The sequence below is a fragment of the Carassius carassius genome, chromosome 12 (genome assembly GCF_963082965.1).
Source record: "Carassius carassius chromosome 12, fCarCar2.1, whole genome shotgun sequence".
In the NCBI taxonomy this organism is placed as follows: domain Eukaryota; kingdom Metazoa; phylum Chordata; class Actinopteri; order Cypriniformes; family Cyprinidae; genus Carassius; species Carassius carassius.
Genome location: NC_081766.1, coordinates 29,226,421 through 29,239,530, shown reverse-complemented (window position 1 = coordinate 29,239,530; position 13,110 = coordinate 29,226,421). Strand labels below are relative to the sequence as shown.

Below are 13,110 nucleotides of genomic sequence, written 5' to 3'. Positions count from 1 at the left end.
CTGCTGACTTTTGAACTGTTTTCAAGAACAGTTCATATACAATATAGATATATATATATATTCAACATCAAGTCAGGAGCAGCAAAAGCAGTCAAAAGAAAACTGCTATCAGTAGGCTGTTCCAGTTCATTAAATGACTTACAATCATGACTTTTTCTTATATTCATGTTTGAAAAGTTACATCAAAAACAGGTTTACCTCTTGCTATCTTCTCTGTCAGACATTTAAGTTTCAACCCATAAAGCACATAGCACAACCACAGCTGTAACAATGGTGCAATAGATCAATAGCACTCCTGTTGTAGTCAGTGGAGTGCACAGAAACTTTGCTGGATAAAACTGCGAAGCCGCATTGTGTTTCAGCAATGGTTCGTTTGGCTGGTGGAGAAACTTCCAGGATGGGGCCGGCGCATTGATCACTTTAAGTGTAGATCTGGTGAATGCTGTGTTTGGACCCAACAGGATAAATCCAGAATTTGGGTAAAAACAAAGAAAAAAAAAAAAAAGAATTTTTAAGAGTGTAAATGTAATAATTTGCACTCTACACTACTACAACAATACTGAGGTGCAAATAATATCTGCCACACTCTAAAAATGCTGGTTTAAAAACAACCATTTCTGGGTTATTTGGCAAACCAGAGCTGGGTAAGCATTGGACAGAACACATGCTGGGCTATTTTAACCCAGCTTGTTGGGTTTTATACATTAACCCATTTGCTGTTTTTTTTTCTTTATTTTTTATTTTTTGACATAGTGCTGGGTTCATAGCTGGACTTACCATTGGGCCTGCCTGGGCGGCAGCCTATGGGTCCCACCTTTGCCTGTATACATTTGTTTGATTTGTTCGGTTATATGGCAGTAAGAAATCATTATGCCGCATTTTCACTGCACACACAAGGGCTAAATGGCCAGTCGGGGCTAACAGCTTCCAACTACCACCTTTGAGGCCATAATCAAACAGCATAAACTTGGTTGGCTAGTTATGATTATTTCACATAGAAGGAGGTCACACATATTGAATTGTTACTGCGCTGATTAATTTGTGATCACATAGATACTTTAAACAGCTCCATTAAGCCTTTAGCCCAAAAGAGCACATATTTAGAAAGATACTGATAAATTCTCATATCTTCACATCTCATTTCTTTACAGAGGATGATTCTATATTATATTAATGTTCCACTAAATGATGCAATCTGTGGAGTTGAGCACTTTCTCCTGTCTCACTGCCATCACACATGGTGGTGCAGGAATGTCATAAAAAAATAAAAAATAAATAAATAGCCATTTAATGAGATTTTTTTGTATTTATAAGACAAGCTTATGATATAGGAGTTAACCTATCACACAAACAAGAGTCATGTTTTTCTGACTATCTGCATGATCGCAAATGTACAATAAACAACTACTGAGAAACTTTCAGACACAAAATTCTGTTTAACTCTTATCAAAAAGAATATAGAACAAACGGCAGAAATGTGGCATCTCTGAGCAACACAGTGTTTGATTGCTCAGCACTACACTGATGAGTACATTTACATGAACATTAATGCATTTATGCATTTAGCAGATGCTTTTATCCAAAGCGACTTGCTTATTCATGCTATAATTTTATTATTATTATTATTTTTTTACCAGTATGTGAGTAAATTATTCAGTCAGGCTATACATGTAAGTACATTCATTTGTAAAGTGAAACGAATAAGTTGATTTAAGTATTAAGACAGTTACTCGCTGCCGCTCACCGCCTGTCATAGTTTCACATTTAAAAAAGTAGCTTATTATTTAATTTTTGCAATCATTAAATATTTTTACATTAAAATGTTATATTTAAACTTAACATTATAAAGAATCTATGTATGCATTTCATTGATAGTGATTTAATTTGATTGTTAATAGGCAACATGTTTTTATTCAGATTGAATATGATTAAATGTAAGAATCTGACATACTGTAAGAGGACACATATTGGTTATGACAAATTTTTTTGTATAAAACTAACTTTTTTTGCTCCTTGTAATTTCAGGGTTTTGATCTCTCAACTGAGAGAACACATCCTGATTATTGTATTATAATGACTTTAATATTACATCTAAACTTTTACTTGGCTAGACATGTTGCATATTAGTTGTACTATACATGAACCTCAAAGCATTTTTGTGTGTGTGTGTGTTACTCCATAATGATTTTCTAGGCGTTTTTAGAGTATAGGTCGGGCCCAAACATGACCTCAAGACCAGGGGCCCCGGCCCCCTAACTCCTGCCCTGGCTGGGTTAGTGAACCTATTAAATATTTTTGATTTTACATAAAATAAGTTTTATATATATAGGACAGGAATAGTTAATACAATATATATTTATATAAAAGTATATATAAAAGTTACATCAAAAACAGATATATATATATTCATTTTAGTTTGAGTCAAACAATGTATAGTTTAGCCTTTTAGCTTTAAAACAACTGTAATACTTAAACATTAAATAATAATAGTAAAAAATAACCTTTTTTGGTTATCAAGTAGAATAAGGCTACTCTTCAAAATATTTGAATAACAGAAATGCTTAAGAAAAGTTAGGCTAAAGATTAAACTTTTCAAAACAAGGGGTGCCATTTTTCATACACAGTGACATACTGTACTGTACGTGTATTGGTAGTCAATCATACTTATTTTGCCTACTCCTAAAAAAATTAAATAAAATAAAAATAATAATGTGTCATTCATGCACATATGCTTTGTATCACCACAAAGTATATAAACAACATTCTGATATTTTATAAACTAAATTCTTATTGCCTAGAACTATATAAACATCAACAACAAGGTCAGTAAACAACATTCCTAGACTGTAACATTCATCATTCTGCAGAGATAGCAGAAAGTACTGTATAATTAACTGTAATTAAATTACCTAAAAATGTACAGCAATCCCTTACTTTTACAGTGGATAAGTAATTTAGTTATAGTAATCCGTTACTTAGTAACATGTTACACCCAACACTGGCTCAACAATGGCGCACTAGATCAATAGCACTCTTATTGTAGTCAGTTGAGTGCACAGAAATTTTGTAGCACATAATAACATTGTGTTTCAGCACTAGTCACACATTTGTTTGGCAGAGGTTAAACTCGCATGGTGGAACCGATGCGTCATTTGCTTTGAGTGTGGAACCAGTGTATGCTGTGTTCGTAAAAGGCTAGTGTTCCAAGCAGACGTTAGCTACGATGTACATAAAAAAAAATAAATAAATAAAAAAAAAACGAGGGAAATGTGAGATTACAATGTTTTCCTGTATATACAGTACAGTGATAATTTGATAGGAATGCAATGTAATACAAACCTTAATTTCATTAATAAAGTTTCCCTCCATGCAAGTTTTCTCAGAACAGAAAACATAACGAACGTTGACAAATGTATCCAGTTTTATCTGGTTTGGCACAGACTACACAACATTGCTTCACACTGACACAATGCTGGGCAGTGCCGGCCCGTCCAACAGGCGATACAGGCGGTCGCCTGGGGCCCCACTTTGATTTGAGGGCCCCGCGAATGATGTCACGCATTTTTAACTGTCTTATTATTTCAAATGTCCACGTATAGTACGAGTGGTCATATGTCAATTATAACACTTTTGTAATGCACAGACCCCATTAAACATGATACAATTCACAATGACGGTGAGCAAAATACAAAACATATTTTATTAAAAGAATATTTCTGAATAATTCATACATGACAAATAGCTGAAAGCGATAATAATAATAATAAACTGTCTAAATAAAAGCGGAAAAAAGATTAGAAACATACACAGCAGCACAACACTATTTAGCATAACACCTCCCACAATAGGCTATTGGGTGAACTAGAATGTCTTAACGTATTCCTTGTACAGATTCCACATATTCCACTTAGCCACATATCTCTGTAAATTCCTTTCGATATATACTCGAGAAAGTGTCTTAAATAAGTCTAAAGTTATATAACGTCATAGGTCTGGTTGCTATTTTTGATCGACGTATTTCTAATTTATGCAATGCACATTGGTGCTATTTCATTTTGAAATTAAATGGCATCCAAACGATATCTTTCCGGAGCCAAAAAAAGAAAGAAGAGAAAAGCAGATGGAGAAAAGCAGGCTCAAAGTAAAGGTATGTTTCGCTAAACATAATACATTATTTATTAGTGTAGTATTAATACTTGATTTAATAAATGTGATGATGCCCATGATCACAGGCATACTTGTGTGATATGTGAGAGAAAATTATGCCACATTCAGCATGTTTCATTAAATAATCAATTAATTATCCATCCCACTAATTCATGCTAAAAAAAGGTCTTCTCCTCTTTCCAAATTTAAATCTGACTACATATTTTTACACATGTATTACATGTTGAGTTTGTTACAGGTAATAAAAATGTATACATTTAAATATTGAAATTGTATTTTATGTGCTCTCTTCTCACTGTTTTTACACCAGTGGGCTCAATTTTTTTTTATCTCGCCTAGGGCCCCACAACCCTTCGGGCCGGCACTGGCGCTGGGTATGTGTGTGAGGGGGTTCAACAATTCTATTAACAGTGGAAATGACCCAGCAGCCGAGTTACAGAAAATACCCAGAAATATGAAAACAATTACCCAAATAAAATGACCAAACAGGCTGAACCTAGTGTTAAGTTAAAAAAAATAAAAAAAAGGCTAACTTAGCATTTTTTAGAGTGCTCTATTTGTAAATGTAGATAGAATCTAACTACTATTTAAACTTGTAAAGTAGGCATGGGCCGTTACAAGATTTTGATGGTATGATAGCCTTAAGCAAAAATATTATGGTTTCACGGTATTACGGTATTATTGTTACAGCTCTAAAATGCATTAATTTTAAATAAAAAAAAAACTCAACAAATTATTTTGAGCAACATACAGATTATTTGGAACAGTAGTGTTTGTTTATTTTTTTTCTTTGATTTGTTACTGAAATGTTTGCTGAATTGTCAGCTTTTGTTGTGGATGGTTGATTTGCTGCTAGAGCTACTGCTGCCCTAAAAAGAAGAAAAATAAAGACTGACATCTCTATTGAACCTAAATTTGTAATAACAGTTATTTAATTTTAGTTGTATAATTCCTATACAACATTTATATCATTACATATCATTTAGTTATATAATTACATATACATAATTTGATTTAATAATAACCCAATTTAAAGCAAAAACTGAATGATCTGATGAGCTTTGTGAAATTCTCCTACATACCTGAATTAAATAAACAGCAGAAGCTCTGAATGAGATGCAGATTCACTCTCTGACAGCAGGAGGCGCTTATGGAACAGCAGAAATACAGCTTAATTCCATCTAAACTTGTTTGAATACTGTTAGTTTCCCTCAGATACATTCATATAAACCTGCAATTCAGTTTTTAGGATTTTCTTCCTATATTTTGCACATTGTGATCAGAAATCTTGCTCTGCCTACTACAGAATTTTCTCCTCTTTGTGTTCGCCTTCAGTGTCTCTGGCCTTTGTAACGGCCATTTACAGTTGGTTTATTTGCCCAGTTAAAGAACTATTTATGTGTTATTAATAGTTCTCTAGCCATTAGTCAGAAGTGTATGCATTTAACATGGATCACCACTTGTTTCACGACACTGTCTACATTGCTTAGGCACTTACACTGTAAACCCGGATAAGTTGAATTTACTTAAAAAAACTGAGGTAACTCGTTGCCTTAAAAAAGTTAAGTAATGAAGCATTAGTTGAATAAGTGAAGTGGACTACGTTCAATGTACTTAAGCCCATAATGGAATGGAATAGAACATTTAAAGGTGCCATCTGTCATATCTGGCAAAAAAATCAAGTCATACTCCACATTCCATACCAGATGGGGGCAGTATGCCTCAATAAAGTGAATTGGTCTACTCTAGAGTAACAAACGAGAAACGGCAGTCTCTATGCTCCGCCCCTACCTTCACAACAACCCTAGAGCATAGCCGAAGCCTATAAGACAGCGGTTCTCAATTGCAGTCCTCGCGCCCCACTGCTCTGCACATTTTGAACGTTTCTCTTAGCGCTTCAGACATTTGTTATATTCGAACATAAGTGCCCTGCGAAGTGGACATCACAGGATATTCAGCTATGATTCCAGTTCGAAGCGAACGTAGCTATATGTTCCAATCAAAATGCATTGAAGTGTGCAAGACGTGAATTTAAATTGTATTGATTTACAGAGGTATATGATGTCACAGTTGTCCATGTTTAAAGACGCTGCACAGCACAAATCAGTGAATGAATGTTTCGATGTGAGGTAAACTTCAACAGATTTCCCCTGCTCAGAGAGTAGGGAGCAATGAACATTTGAAAAACAGTTCATGCACGGAGTTCATTTCTAACGAGCTGATTATCTGAATCAGGTGTGTTAACAAAGAGAAACGTGCAAAATATGCAGAGCAGTGGGGCGCGAGGACTGGAAATGAGAACTGCTGCTATAAGAGAACGTTTTGCCTCCAGAGGAACGTTGGGTGATGTCAAGTGATTTTGAAACATGACATCTTCAAGCTACTCCCCTTCACCTTTACCAGTGAATATGTTCATATTCGTTTTGTTCATATTACATTGAGTTGTATATACACATTATTTGAATTAAATTAATTTGACAGACAGCATTCTGTCAACATCATTGGTCAACATCAGACGTTGACGTTGACGCTGATGTTAACCAAGCTAGCGCCAACCAACGTAACCAGAGCTGCCAACTCTCAAGCATTCACCGGGACACACATGCAATTGATTCTTTTCACACGCTTTCATGCAACACATCAATTTTCTCACGTACAGAAAAACCACGAAGCAAAGAGAACACGGAGACCAACAGACTAGACAGAGCAGGTTACTTATGATATAAAAAAAATGGGTAAGTTATAGCTAGCTAATTATCAAAGCAGCTACGGTTAGCCATCGCTAACATTAGCACGTTTATAGAACAGCCTTCGATACATTTCTATGTTATAACTTCCCGAAAAAAATACACAAACATATAAAACAAACTTCTAGCGAAATACTAACAGCATCTAACTTACCAATCCAAAAGAAATGTTGCAAGTTCGGTGTCGAACCTCATTTCTTTCAGGTCCATCAGTTGTCTCCAGCGATTGAAAGCAGTGCCGATGTTTACTCTGGTTCGGCTCCTTTTCTAATCAGATTTGATTTGTGATTCCGAGCGCGGTTGTTTCCCTGTAACGTTAGCGGGTGGTGGTCTCTTGCCAAGGGCTTAAGTAATCCTTCCGCTCTCTTCCCTGAACTGAAGTGAAGTAGTGGGCTGTACTTTCCACATGATTGACATCAGGTTAGATTACGCCCACAAGCCGTGCAAGTTATTCGTGTATTGCAGGTTGGCTGGTGGTTATGTTGCCCGCATACCGCCTCCCATGGCCGAAACTGGTATTACGACACCTGTCGGGCCGGGGCTAGTAATGCTACTGCTAATTAAGGTTGATATCTCTGCAGCACTATAACTTGACATTTTTGTAATGACATCATCGCCCTTATTTCTTCTCATACTTTTGATGCGTGTAGGTCATTTTTTGTATATTTTTACCTCAATTTTTGCACATGGCACCTTTAAGTTGAATGTACTTATAACTGAGTTACAGTAACTGAAGATGCTTAGTTTAAACAATCATTCCCCACCCATTTATTTAACTCAGCTTGTTAAGTTAGCATTACTCCATTACCAATTCAGCTAAATTGTATATTGTAACTGACCCAACTTAACTTTTAGTTCCTGAAACTCAAAATATCTTTCAATCAATAGAGCCATGTAAAATAAATACATACACCTGCAACATTACACTGATCCAATTTTATTTATATTGAACATGCCTTTTTTTTTAGCAACAAAAGAAACAAAGCCATGGCCTAATAGGTTTCTAGTACGTAGTTTCCTCAGTGATGGCACACAACAAATTTGAAATCGGATATTTAACACCAATAGTTAAATTTAACACTTTCTCAGTGTATATATGGATACCACCACACGAGTGTTAAATCAACACTTTCAAAAGTGTTGACAATTGCAACACCAATACAGTGTTAAAATGTAACACTATTGGAGTTAAATAACAACACTGCAATAAATAGTTGATATTGCCAACACTATTATGGTGTTAAAATGTAACACTATTAAGAGTTAAATAACAACACTGTAATAAGGGTTTTAAACACAACAACAACAACAACAAACATTGTGTGTGTATATATATATATATATATATATATATATATATATGTGTATGTGTGTGTGTGTGTATATTATATAACACACACACACACAAACACACACATATATATATATATATATATATATATAGAGAGAGAGAGATACATTAATTCACAAAGCAATGTATGTTTACACTTATGTATTTATTTTAACTGAAATATTGTACTTCTTTTTACCTGCACCAAAATGTCTTCACATTCAGTGTTTTCAATTCATATAAAGAACATACTTTACAACAATTAAAACAATGTCAAAGCAAATCAGTGCAAAGGCACAAAAAACATATTTGGTCCATATGTATTCTTAATTTAATCAGGTTTATAGTGTTTACATTTATCTGCTTAAACCACAGTAGTGCTGCAACGACGCGTCGACATCATCGATTACGTCGACTACAAAAATACGTTGACGTGCGTGAAATGCGTGGACGCGTCACACTGTTTACATCTCGCGTAATGGCATACTTGAAAGGAGAAAGTTGCATTCTATCACAAAAACAGAGACCACTGTTATCAAAAGTATGGGAATACTTTAAACAGAGGCCAAATAAAATGGCCCTTTGTTCCCTTTGTAAAACTGATATGGTGTACCACGGCAGCACAACTGCGATGCACGAGCACCTCAGAGGAAAACATCCTGGCGCACTCCGGTGTTACGGTTTAACTGGTTACCGTGTGATCTGGTGACCAACTTCCTGGTTCAGGTCTGATATTCTTGTAAAGATTACAAGTTATTGGTATTATCACCTGTAGCGGCTGAAGTAAGGATAAAATAAAAAAAAGTAAGTCTGTGTTGGCGCGGGTTTCGAACAACCGTTAGGGCCGTTCACATATCGCGCCTAAAACGCGTGGAAAACGCTAGTCGCACCACTTTCTCCTTCTTTCCTAAGCGCTCGGGCAGTTGCACCCCTGGGGCGTATGTCATTGCTAAGCAACCATGACGTGCTCTCTCTGTGAAGAAACGGAAATTTCTGCAAAGGATAAATGGATCTGCAGCACTAAAATCGCTTGCAGTAGCTCTGCTACTAAATGTATTTCAAAATGGCAATCCATGTACAGCTATGATCAGCAAATCCCTCATCTTAGCTGAGCTTTCAACATTGTTACGGGAAAGGATGAAGCTGATTAGTTAGTTCTTGTCACATGACCCGCGGTGCGCTTGTGGCATTCTTGAAAAGTTGAGATGTTTTTAACTCGATGCGGTGGGCGTGCGCTTCGCTTTTATTATGAACGCGCATATCTTGCGCCTACATTGGAAATAACGAACTTGAGCGCACAAAAGACGTGATATGTGAACGGCCCCTTAAAAGACAGCGCACCGCGAGACAACAGTCACAGATCACAGAGCTACCCCGACTCAGCTCCAGATCTCTGGAAACCATGCTAAACCATAGCAGAACCCTGACTACATTTTATGGTTTGTGATGCTAAAGAACATTTCATGACGTCTCAGACAACTGTAAATTTACAGCTACTGTTGTTTAATTATAAACACTATCATAAACTCATATTTACCATAGTAAAATAATTTTCTTTATATTATATTAGAAGTTGTACTTATATATATATTTTTAAAGTTTTCCAAAGGATTCATTAGCTAATTAAAAAAAGAACATTAGATTAATTATTTATTGTAATAAAAATAATCGTTAGAGTAGTCGACTAATCGAAAAAATAATCGTTAGATTAGCCGACAGAAAAAATAATCGTTAGTTGCAGCTCTAAACCACAGCATCTCAGTCATTATCATTAACTATGAATGCAGGCCCATACTTAGCTTATTTGGGACACGGTGCGAAGTAGGAAGCGTTCCCGGGGGTTGGGGCTCATTCAGTCCGTTTACCCCCAAGTGTGGAGTCCGGTGCGACCACATCAGTTGCACCCCCTAAGGACGGCCCTGGCTGAATGTATGTTACTGATCACTGAACAAAGTCTGTGCCAATGGCGTTTGGACCTGCTTGGAGAAAGTAGTCTCTTTCTTTTTTTCAGGACGACAGGGTGTGGTTCTCTGCAGTTTCCATCTAAGCAAGAAATCCACTCCCACTTGCAGCATCACAAAAGTGCTTCTGTAAAATTGGGGAGAAAAAAACAATCATTTTACATCCATTTATCAAAAATATTATTAACAGGTGAAATATCAGACAAGTATCAATTACAATACAATAATAGTTCACTCAAAGCATTTACCCAAAAATTCTGTCATATTTTTTTTCATCCTAATGTGGTTCCAAACCTGTATGACATACATGTCGTACATGGTGTCTGTAGAACGGCATGAGTATAAGTGAATAACAATTCAGGTGAACAATTTGTTTTAAGGATTATTTCACCACAAATTTTTTTTTTAAATGATGTCATCATTTATTTACCCGACTGCTGGTCTCTGTGCATGAATATGTGTTCATGACAATCTTTTAGCAAAGCAATTCAATCCAACTCAACTAGGAAAAGCACACAAGTTGTGAAAAATGAAGATTAATAAAAACAAAGCATGAAATACAACATATGAGGTAAATACATCTGCTGTGCTCGTTACAACAGGAAGTTATCACGTTCATCTGTCAGCTGTCATTTTGACAGTCATAACAACCGAAGCTCTGGTCAGGAGTCAGTGAAAAAGATTCAACTCAGTGAAAAAAGTACACAGGTTTTTACAGGTAAACAGCCAGAGGGGGCTGTTTACACTAGCTAAAATTCATGCATTATAGAGGAACTCAACATTATGAAAACTCATTAAATTAATGCTTAGTATAATGACAAAAATGACAACATTTGGTCAGGACACATGCAAGAAACAATTAACATTACTGATATTGCTATTTTGACATCAAATTTAATCTGTGAGAAATGTTTCAGATCATCTAGGCACGCACAGCATACAAATAGCATTAACGTTACTAAATAATATTATTTTATGAAATAACGTGTTTTCCTTGTTAAAACCAACTTACCCGTCTGCTCAGCTTTGTGAGTGAAAGAAAATATCTCTCTGAGGAAAGTGTAGGAGCGCACAACATATTAATGTCACAATAAATCAATATGCTGTTCTAAAATAGATATTTTAAATGAGGTAAAACGCTTACTTCTGGTCTTTTCCGTGTCTGCACCATCATGGTCTGCCTGCCACAGCAGTTCAAATCTGTGAGGAACCATTAGGCTCGTTTAGGCGTGCAGAGCATTTAAATATCACCATAAAGTAATATCATCTTATAAAATACATGTAAACGAGGTAAATCACTTACTTGTGGTGTTTTCCGCGTCTGCACTATCATGGTCTGCTGCACAGCAGTTCAAATCTGTGAGGAACCGTTAGACTCGTTTAGGCGCTCAGAGCATTTAAATATCACCATAAAGTAATATCATCTTATAAAATACATGTAAACGAGGTAAATCACTTACTTATGGTGTTTTCCTTTGATAAAAAACTAATTCCCCGTCTTCTCCCCATCGCGAGTGGAAGAAAATATCTCTCTTTAGAAAAAGTTTTGGAGTAACGTTAAAGCACTTAAATATCGCTAAAAACCAATATGATGTTATTAAACACATTTTAAATTAGATAAAAACACGTACTTTTTAGATTTCCCATATAGAAATTAAAAGACGTCCTCGTCTGTTCCGCATCGTGAGTGAAAGGAAATGTCCTTGAGAAAAGTTTATGCGCACACAGCAAATAAATGTTATTATAAAACGATATGATATTACAAACCCCATTTTATAAGTAAGATTATACACTTTATTTCGCCGTATTCCGTCCTCATACGAGCCGCGTCATGAGCAAAGAAAATGGCGTCTGTGAAAGGCCAGAGGGGGCTGTTTACACTAGCTAATATTCAACACCACAACTTTAACACTTTACTCTAAAAGTCCCCAACACTAGGATTTCAACACTGGATAATTTGCTGTGATGAAAAAAAAAAATATCTTCCTCTTTACCTCCAATCATTACAATATTGTACAGCAGCTCTTCAAGTTTTCATCAATTTTACGTTAACATCAGGGACACAACAATAAAATCCGGAAATCACAAATTTTTACCCGTGACTCCATTGAAAATAATTCGCGATTTCTTATTTTGTTTTTGACCCTTTGAACCGTTGGACACGCCTCGGCATGAGACGGGAAGCGTCTTGTTAGTAACAGGCAAAACTTGATGATATTGAGTTGTTTGAGCTCAAACACATAATTACAATAAGATAGGCCATTAAAAAGTACAGTTTACTCAGAATTCTTAAGTAATGTAAAGAAATGACACATGTTTAAGTAATACAAACACAATTTGTTTGAGTAGAAACTACTGATTGGACTTAAAAACACAAGTACAATAAGAAAGGACATGAAAAAGTTCAGCTTACTCAGAATTTCAAAGTAATTTCAATAAATTAGAAACATTTAAGTAATATGAACTAAATTTCTTGAGTTGAATTGAAATCTGGGTTTACAGTGTAGGTATCAGTATGCCGGTTGTTTTTTTGTTTTGTTTTTTAATTCATACCGTGCGCGTATTGTTCAAACCAGTTTACCGTTTATCAACTAATCATCTTATGTCAAATTCTTACATTCAATTAATAAATTCAGTAAGAATAAGATGCTGTTACCAATCAAATTAAATCAATATCAACAAAATTAACCTTCGCACTGCAGAAGCTGCATCAAAAGTGGCATTTAGATGTACTTAAGCGATTTAATAAAGCTAGAGGAGGACTGAATGCATGCACACTGCATCTATTATTACATGGATAATTCACCTAGAAATTTTTGTTGACAAAAGCAAAAACAGTGTTAAAATGTAACTGTAATTCTTAACTTATCCTTTATTGAACTGTTTTGTTAAATCAGTGTGACAT

At 35.5% G+C, this 13,110-nt stretch overlaps 1 protein-coding gene and 1 long non-coding RNA gene across 3 annotated transcripts in view; both read left to right on the top strand.

Moving 5' to 3' along the window:
• Positions 1 to 13,110, top strand: part of LOC132155193 (uncharacterized) — a 530,067-nt gene that overhangs the window by 299,646 nt on the left and 217,311 nt on the right. The window lies entirely within an intron of this gene.
• The window catches only part of dipk2aa (divergent protein kinase domain 2Aa), a 31,487-nt gene that overhangs the window by 1,367 nt on the left and 17,010 nt on the right, over positions 1 to 13,110 (top strand). The gene's annotated exons all lie outside the window — the stretch shown is intronic.